The sequence below is a fragment of the Pongo abelii genome, chromosome 3, assembly GCF_028885655.2.
Source record: "Pongo abelii isolate AG06213 chromosome 3, NHGRI_mPonAbe1-v2.0_pri, whole genome shotgun sequence".
Taxonomy (NCBI): Eukaryota; Metazoa; Chordata; class Mammalia; order Primates; family Hominidae; genus Pongo; species Pongo abelii.
The window spans coordinates 95,273,403-95,283,565 of record NC_071988.2 but is presented as its reverse complement, the minus strand read 5'-3'; the positions used below and the strand labels follow the sequence as shown (position 1 = coordinate 95,283,565).

The 10,163-nt window shown below is 41.6% G+C and overlaps 1 pseudogene; it reads left to right on the top strand.

The window, feature by feature from the left end:
- Positions 1-883: 883 nt before the first annotated feature.
- LOC100444336 (coiled-coil domain-containing protein 90B, mitochondrial-like) lies at positions 884-9,362 on the top strand (annotated as a pseudogene).
- The last annotated feature ends 801 nt before the right edge of the window (positions 9,363-10,163 follow it).

Below are 10,163 nucleotides of genomic sequence, written 5' to 3'. Positions count from 1 at the left end.
TCTGTGAGCTTTTCTCACAGCTAAATAGGTTAAAAACAACAATCTCTTAATAATTCCAAGGTTATTAGTTAATTATAAATGAGACGAGAAAGAAGAATATTTGTAAACTATACGTAAGTAAATAAATGCAGCCGGGTGTGTTGGCTCACACCTGTAATCTCAGCACTTTGGGAGGCCAAGGTGGGCGGATCACGAGGTCAGGAGATCAAGACCATCCTGGCTAACATGGTGAAACCCCGTCTCTACTAAAAATACAAAAAAAATTAGCTGGCATGGTGGTGGGCACCTGTAGTCCCAGCTACTAGGGAGGCTGAAGCAGGAGAATGGCGTGAACCCGGGAGACAGAGCTTGCAGTGAGCCGAGATCGCACCACTGCACTCCAGCCTGGGCGACAGAGTGAGACTCCGTCTCAAAAAAAAAAAAAAGAAAAAAAATGCAACCTATTCGAGAAGCTCGATAAATGGTAGTTTTCACTCCCTAACCCCAAGTTAGAGGACACTGGAAAATGTTTACAAGTAGCACCAAAGGGTTCAATAAAACCACTCCATAAACCTAAGACAAAGTCCTCATCCTCTAACATTGGAGCTTGCTGTATTGGCTACTTAACTCTTGCTGATATGGAACAGGGAACATAAAAAGAATAAAAGAGATGCTTTTGTTCACATGGTGGTTAAAGACAGGTTTCAAAGGATCAGATTGACATTGGAGTTAATTCCAGCTGTGTCACTGTGATCTTGGGCAAGTTTCTTTACTTCACTCAACCTCATTTCCCCTTCTATAGATGAAGATAATAACAGAATGAGCCTTCTGAAGTGTTGCAGGGATTAAATGTTATGGAGGCTTTGGAAACATAGTCCTTGTCATTGGTCCTCAGGCCGACTCCATGGACATTGTCTGGGTCTCCATCTTAGATCAAGTAGATGTGAAAATTGCCAAGAAGTTGTAAGTACCACGCAGTCTCCTGTAGAAAGTGTTATGGCAGAAAGTGGGACACAAGCCTATTTGAGGTAGTGGTCACCGGGTGAAGAAAGTAGGGGAAGAATGCTACATGATACATCACAGTTTTGACAGGCCATCAGCAGGAAACAGCAATGACCACAGTGACTGCAGTTTCCTGACTAATGTTGTTACCGGAAAAAAGTCCGGATCCAGACCCAAGAGAGAGTTTTTGGATCTCGCACAAGAAAGAGTTCAGAGCAAGTCCACAATGCGAAGCAAAAGCAAGTTTATTAAGAAACAAAACATAGTCACATCCATGTAATCTTATTGCTTAAATGCCAAGTCTCCATCAACAATTTTAGAGATGGAACCTTCAGTGTTTTTCTTCCCGATGTTTCACAAGCAAACGGATGTAAATCAGGAGACACACAGGGGAACAGAAAGTTAAAATCTCTAAGACCAATTAAATGAAATCTCCTGAAAATGACAGTGAAGCAGAGATAGCGACCAAAAAATTGATGCATGCAGCAAAGAGGACAAGACAGATAAATACAAACAGCATAGCAGTTAACATCCCCTGGTGCCAAACCTATTCTTAGCCAAGAGGAATTTTACTGAAAGGGCCCTCTAACCCCATAAATCTTAGGAAGGACTCTAACCTTCCAAAGTTGGGCCTGGAACCCAGGTTCAGTCAAGTGTCCTTGCCTTTTTCAAGAGGGGCCTATAACTCTCTCTGTTAGGGGAGACTCTAACTCCCCTGAGTTAGGCCTCTAACCCCCCTGAGTTAGGCCTCTAACCCAATCCCATCCTTTACCCGGGTACCCAACCACTTACCCAATCAGCTAGTTGGTACTGCAGTCTATTTCCTTTGGGTTGGGGGTCTCCTCAGTATTTTCCCTTCATGGTGACCAGAAAGATGTTACCAGAAAGGGGTCCCAATTTAGACCCTAAATGAGGGTTCTTGGATCTCAACAGAAAGAATCAGGGTGGGTCAACAATGCAAAGCGAAAGTAAGTTTGTTAAGAGAGTAAAGCGGTGAAAGAACAGTTACTCCATAGACAGAGTAGGACGTTCCTGAAAGTAAGAGGAGGAACGTGTTCACCCTAGGTACAATGCTTGTTTATGTATAAGACAAAAAAAGATCAAGGGTAGATGTGCTCTGCTACAAGAGTTTGTGACGAAGGTTTAATTTTCTTAATTACTATATTTTGCAAGAATTGATATTAGTATCTTTAAACCAAAATTAGGTATGCTTCTGTTCTCTAGATATTGGGATATCAGGAAACTCCTAAGTCTGGGTCCGTTTAGTACATGTTATCAATCTGTTCCCTTAACTGTAAACTTCTAGAGGCTGGGAATACCTAACTTTCCAGGAATGCAGCCCAGCAAGTCCCAGCCTTATGTTTTCTTAGCCCTTACTTAAGATGGAGTTACTCTAGTTTGAATACCTCTGATATATTTCCCCACTTCCTTTATAAGAGGACCCTTAATCCTAAGGGTGGCAGATAGACAAAGATCAGTCTTTTGTAACTTCCTTAGGCTGAACAGGGGTGATGATATTCCTGCCTAACTATTAGAGTCTCTTTTATTCAAGGTAGAGAGGAACTCAGTCAGAAAGCCTCGATATGGTGAGGGTTATTCATAAATTAGTCCCAGCAAAAGGCGAAATCTGGAAAATTAATGTATCCAACTTAAGAAAGCATTGAGTAAGCTTGTCTTGCATTCCCACACAAAGAGTACAATTGCATATATTCCACAACAGCAAAGCAAAATAAGTAAAATCATCCTAAGTAAACTAAAAAGGAAGGCTTTCCAAGAACAGGGTAATGGTTGGAATCAAGTTAATATAGGGTCAACTGGCAGTGCATCAATGGCAGAGATATGAGTGTCTAGAGCTTTCATAGCCCGGGTAATATTATGTGAATAGTCTGGAGCATACACACAACATTTGTTTTTTGTTTGTTTGTTTGTTTGAGACGGAGTTTCACTCTTGTTGCCCAGGCTGGAATGCAATGGCGTGATCTCGGCTCACCACAAACTCTGCCTTCTGGGTTCAAGCGATTCTCCTGCCTCAGCCTCCCGAGTAGCTGGGATTACAGGCATGTGCCATCACGCCTGGCTAATTTTGTGTTTTTAGTAGAGATGGGGTTTCTCCATGTTGGTCAGGCTAGCCTCAAAGTCCTGACCTCAGGTGATCTGCCTACCATGGCCTCCCAAAGTGCTGGGATTACAGGCGAGAGCCACCGCGCCCAGCCCAACGTTCAGTTTTGATCAAAGCACAAGTTCCCCCTTGGACTGCTATTAAAATGTCCAAAGTCACATGGTTTTGTAAGGCCACCTGCCTAATCTGAGAAGTTTTCTCAGGAGGGTAAGGGCATGGCATGTTATTGAAAGCTGCAGCCATGTGCTTGGCTAAGGCTTTAACTTGTAACTTGATATTGATTATGGCTGCCTGTGGGGAAAATATAGCATCAGATAGAACCACCAAGAAGCCTGTTTTTGTTGCCCTGTGGCGATCCTTTACAGTATCCCAGTTAGATGGGAGAGAGTCTAATTTGCTGAAGATAAGTCCCAGGAGATAAGGACAACTTTCAAGTCCAATTATAAAGTAAATACAACCAGCCATGTGTTCCACAAGCCCATAACCATCCCCAAGGGGAAGGGTGGGCATCCATTTCATGCAAATTGTGTTGCCATCCTACCCACATTTGGTCTGTTAAAAGAAGGGTCTGATTACATTGTTGAGGTGGCAACCATCCCATTTTACGGGTTTCAGTCTGGTGGTAACTATTAATGCACCTTTCAAAACGGTGTTTTCCCTGATACCTGTGCTTGAACAACTGTCATCCACCCAAGTCTATCGTGTACAGTATAACCTAAAGTCGAGGTGCCGTTTAGCTGTTTCCTAATTAGATGAAAAAGGTGCCTTCTTGTCTCTCCATAAGTGAGGAAGGGGGTAAGGCCTGTGTGGCTATGGTACATGAGAAAAGATGGACTATATTTATAATGCTCAGTTTCCCAATCATAATAAAATCCCCATAAACTTAAGTTGCTGGTTGAATATGCCAGGGCAACCTGGAAGTGAAGGAAAATGGCAATTCTCTACATAGTCCAACAAACTGTTGGATTATGTAGAGAGGCTACAGTCTGCCTACTTAGCAAATAAGTTACTCTTTGTGTGATTCCAGCTTATACCCAAAAATAGAATGCCAATCCATATCTTTATGTTACCCATCCCTTTTGTTTCTTTTGAACAGGAGCTGGAGGTCATGGGTTGGCCCACAGGAATAAGTGGGATCAGTCTTTTGTGTTCTGTTGGCCTGTGGGACTTTTATAAGAGACAGGTTTCATTCAAGATAAGTGAACCCAGCTGCTTATTCCTAAAAGTTTAACTGCAGTTGGGGTACTAAGGAGAACTTGATAGGATCCCTTTCATTTTGGGCGAAAGTTGATCTGCTGGGGATCCTTCTTTCCAAGTTTTTAATAGGACCCAGTCTCCTGGCTGGGTTGTAACAATATTCTCTTCCTTAGTAGGGGAAGGAGTCTGATTTCCATATTCAAGGAGCACCTTTTGCATTTGTCCTAAATTGATTACATAATTTTGTACTTGAAAGTATTTATGTCTATCAGGAAGTCTGTATTTAAGAAAGGCCTTCCATACATCATTTCAAAAGTGTTGCACTATAGATTTCTCTTGGAAACAGCTTGAACCCATAACAAGGCTACAGGCAATATAGATAGTCAGGTTTCTGATGTTTCCTGGCATAGTACTTTTTAGAGTTTGATTAGCTCTTTCTACTTTTTCTGAAGACAGTGGCGTCCATACTAAATGAAGGAGGTACTTAATTCCTAGGGCCGAAGATATGTTTTGGGTAATTGTCACTGTGAAAGATGGGCCGTTATTGTTTTGCAAGCTCTTAGACAGACTAAATCTAGGAATTATTGCCTTTCATAGGAGGTTAGAAACCTTGTCTTTTCAGACCAGGTAGGAAAAGCCTCAGTCCAACCAGTAAAGGATTGATGAATACTAATAAATATTTAAATCCTTTACATGGGGACATCTGAGCATAATCTACTAGTCAATCTTCACTGGCATACATTCCGCTATGCTGAACAGGCCTTACTAAAGGAGAAGGAAAAGTTTGGTTATTTGGGTTATTCCGGGCACAGAGTTCACAGGACTGAGTTACCTGCTTTACTGTTCTAAGTAAGTAAGCCTTTTCCTATAAAAAGACGAGACATTGGCTGGGAGTGGTGGTTCATGCCTGTAATCCTAGCACTTTGGGAGGCTGAGGCGCATGGATCACCTGAGGTGAGGAGTTCGAGACCAGCCTGACCAACACAGAGAAACCCTGTCTCTACTAAAAATACAAAATTAGCCAGACGTGGTGGTGCATGCCTGTAATCCCAGCTACTCAGGAGGCTGAGGGAGGAGAATCACTTGAACCCAGGAGGTGGAGGTTGTGATGAGCTGAGATTGTGCCATTGCACTACAGCCTGGGCAACAAGAGTGAAACTCTGTCTCAAAAATAAAAAAAAGAGAGAGAGAGACATTAATTGAAACAAGGAATCTCTTCCCAAATGAGTAGAGTCATGCAAATGCTTAACTATTTTCCACTGATTAGCACCTGGTATCAATAACTTGTTGTCATTGATAAGTCAGCCAGAAGGATCTTGAATTAAACCCTGACTTTTAGCCCATTCTTGTTCCTCTTTAGTATATCTTGGTTCTGTCATTACCAGGGCAGAGGACACTAACATGCCTACAAGTCCAACTGGCTGCTTTAATGCAGCTGCCATAGCTCCTGCATCTGCAAAGGAGTTTCCCTTAGCCACACTAGAGTCTCCTTTTTGATGCCCTCTGCAATGGATTATAGCTACTTCCTTGGTCAGCAAAACAGCATCTAAGAGATTTAAAATATTTAAGTGATGTTTCACAGAGGAAACCTCAGCAGTTAGGAGTCCCCATTCTCCCCATTCGTTCCATGAGCATGAAGCACCAAAATGGCATACATAGAATCAGTACAAATGTTAATTATTAAGTCATTTCCCAGTTGCAGGGCTATTAATATGAGCTATTAATAATTGCAGGGCTATTAGCAAGAGCTATTCCTTCTGCCTTTTGAGCTGAGGTCGAAGTTGGTGAGGCCTGAGAATTAATTACCTTGTGTTGACTGACAACGGCATACCCAGCTTTTCTTTGTCCCTGGCGCACAAAGCTACTTCCATCTATAAAACATTCACTTCAGGATTATCTAGAGGCTCATCATTTAAATCCAGCCAGCTGGAATAAACTTGCTCCATTACTTTTATACAAGAATGATATAGGGTGCCAGTGGGTTCAGGCAGATAGGTAGCTGGATTTAAAGTCTGGCATATCTTAAGGGTTACATGAGGAATGTTTAGCAACAAAGCCTGATATTTCAATAAGTATCTCCGTCATCTACTGGTGTCCTTTAGCTTCTAGGACTCCTTGTACTTGGTGTGGGGTTAAAACTTCCAGATGTTGTCTTAAAGCCATTTAATTGACTTCATCTCCTAAAAGAGCAGTTGCTGCAACTGCCCTGAGGCATTCAGGTCATCCTGAAGTGACATGGTCTAATTGTTTAAAAAATATATATCACTGGTTCGGGGATATCTCCTAGTTTCTGGATAAGGACACCCAGGGTGGTTCCTTGTTTCTTAGCCACATTAGAGAAAAATGGCTTATCAAAATTAGGGATCCCTAGGACTGGAGCTGATCCCAATTTTTCCTTGAAACTATTAAAAGCTTGTTTACAATTGCTATTCCATTCTAAAGAATCTACGTTTGCTCCTTTCAGGGCATCATATAAAGGCTTGACCACGTGCCCCAATCCTGACACCGCTAGAAAATTTGCAGCTGCTTTCTAGTTTGGGGTTGTGGAATGCCCAAGATAGCTTCCTTTTGTTCTGGTACTATTGCCTGGGTGCCAGGGGTTAGGACATATCCTAAGTATTTAGCCTCTTGAGTTGAAATCTAGGCCCTCTGCTGTGAGACCCTATACCCATTAGCTCCCAGAAAATTTAGCAACTTAAAGGTATTTTCATCCAAGTTTCTTTTGGTTGGGCTAGCAACCAACGCATCATCCACATATTGGACAATAATGCCCTTATTTAAGTGTAACATCCTTAATTCTCTAGCCAATGCATTTCCAGACAGATAAGAGAGGGCCCTAAATACATGGGGAAGAACTGTCCAAGTTCATTGATAAACCAAATGACTGTCAGGCTCAATCCATTCAAAAGCCAAGATGAATTATGAATCAGGGAGTACTGCAATGCAAAAAAAAAAAAAAAAGACATCTTTAAGAGGTAACTCTGTAAACCAATTGGCATCCCCAGGGATGGGACCCAGGCTAATAGCACGTAGGGACTGGGCACTATAGGATGTATGGGAATGACAGCCTCATTGAAAGCTTGAAGTTCTTGACCAAATCTATGGTGTCCATTTGGTTTTTTAACTGGTATGATTGGTGTATTACAACGGAGACTCACAGAGGTTTAACAACCCGAATTGCAAAAACTTAGCTATTAATGGTTGGATCCCTCTTTGTGCCTCTAGCTTTAAGGGGTATTGTCTCTTCCAGGGGTACAGGACATCAGGTTTAAGTTGGATACAAATGGGGGGAACATTTAACACTTTGCCTGAAACCTCAGTGTCCCACACTATAGGATTTACCTGGGAAGTAAATAAATTTCCCATTGTCTTTCCTCCCTTATCACAGGAAAGCAGAAGGAACAAACCCTCATCTGCCTTGTGATTTCCAAGAGATACCACTGTTTGCAGCTGAGCCATCAAATCCCTTCCCAACAAGGGGGTTGGGCATTCAGGCATGAAAAGAAAGGCATGTGAGGAGACTAAAATCTCTGAAGAGCAGCTTAAAAGATAGGTAAAATGGCATGTATTAGCTTGTTCATCTATCCCTGTGACCATACAGTTTTGGGGTGATGGAAGCCCATTATAATGGGTCAAAACAAAGTAAGCAATTCCATGTCCAAAAGGAAGTTAATATTCTTTTTCTTTTTTTTTTTTGAGACTGAGTCTCACTCTGTCCCCCAGGCTGGAGTGCAGTGGTACAATCTCAGCTCACTGCAACCTCCGACTCCCAGGTTCAAGTGATTCTCCTGCCTCAGCCTCCTGAATAGCTGGAATTACAGGCACCTGCCACCATACCCGGCTAGTTTTTGTATTTTTAGTAGAGTTTCACCGTGTTGGCCAGGCTGATCTCGAACTCCTGACCTCAAGTGATTCACCCACCTCGGCCTCCCAACGTGCTGGAATTACAGGCATGAGCCACTGCACCCAACCCAAAAGTTAATATTCTTACCTGCCACTTCAAGGGTTACCTGTGGCTCCTCTGGAGATATGTTTCCAATAGGAGATGTGGCAGAAGGTCTCTTGGGCTTGCTTGGCTATTTTAGCCATCATTGGTTCAGGTGCCAATGGCTCCCTTTCGAGCGCTGGGCATTTCCTCTTCCAATGTCCAGTTTTTTTTACAATGCACACACTGATTTATGCCAAAGGCATCGTGACTTGGATGCCCAGTTTTATGTTTTCCACCTTTTCACTTCCCTTGTTCAGGCTAAGAACCAGGAGGGCAATCCCACGTGGGAGGTGAGCTTAAGGCTGCAGCCAAGAGCTGCACCTTTTGGGAGGTCCTTTTTGCTCTTTCTGCTTCCTATGTTCTGCCCTGTTATTAAAAACTAAAAATGCCATATTCAAAAGCCTGCGGAGAGACTTCTTCAGCACCACAACCAAGGAGGGATATGATAGGCCGCCAGTGGATATAACTCCTTTAGAAGAAAGGAAGTTAACTTTTGATATCCATGCATTGGTTCAGGACTTGGAAACTCATGGATTTGACAAAACACAAGCAGAAACAATAGTATCAGCATTAACTACTTTATCAAATGTCAGCCCGAATACTACCTGTAAAGAGATGGTCGCTCAAGCTCAACAGAAAATAACAGTACAACAGCGAATGGCTTATTTGGACTCTATCAGAAAAGACATGGTCGTCCTAGAGAAAAGTGAATTCACAAATCTGAGAGCAGAGAATGAGAAAATGAAAATTGAATTAAACCAAGTTCAGCAACAACTAATACATGAAACCAGTTGAATCAGAGCAGATAATAAACTGGATATCAACCTAGAAAGGAGCAGAGTAACAGATATGTTTACAGATCAAGAAAAGCAACTTATGGAAGCAACTACAGAATTTACAAAAAAGGATACCCAAACCAAAAGTATTATTTCAGAGACCAGTAATAAAATTGACGCAGAAATTGCTTCCTTAAAAACACTGATGGAGTCTAACAAACTTAACACAATTCATCACCTTTCAGCCTTGGTGTTTATTTGCCTGGCAATAGCATTGGGATTTTTTAGATTCTGGAAGTAGTATTAATGCTTTTACTGCTGTGTCTTTTGGCGTCTTAGAACACCAAACCAGGAGAGATTGACTTTGAACATTGTCTGTTGTAGCAAAGATTTACTACACAAGATTATTCAAAGTATATATGGACTAAAAGAGGAAATGTTTTAGAATGAGAAGAGATATTTTGTCTTTATTGTGTGTGCGTGAGTGTATGTGTGTGTGTGTGTCTTTTTTATGTTGAAAAGCTGTCATTCAAACCTGGTTTATTTGAGATAGAAGAGCATTTTGTCCTTTTGATAGTTCATAGAAATTAAACCAGAATTTTCTTGTGTTTGCTTGATCAGTTCTGTAAATCATACAGGATTTTGTTGGTATTGACTGAATGTTTGAAAACTATTCCCTAGCCTACGTACTTATTACTGAATTAACTTCCCTGATAACCATTGCATAATTACATTTTTCTATAAAATAAAAGATTATTACAACAACAACAACAACAGCTGATCCATAGGGGTCTGGGGACCCATAGCTGCTTTTTGTAGTTCCATACAGATATATCAGGGTCAGACTGGGTTATAAACTGTACTCCCAAAAGGGTTTGTCCTTTTTTTTGAGTCAGAATTAGTGTTAGTACACTTCCTAATTGCCTCAACTAAACACCCATGAAGCAAAGATGGATTCTTATCTTTACCCTGAGAAACTTCCTTAATCTCTTCATAGTTAATAGGCTTTTTCATACACTTCTTCATCCCTTCCAACAAACAAGGAACCATATGAGTGCTCCTCCTCAAGTCCTCACTGCCCCTTTGATGATAGTTCCATTCC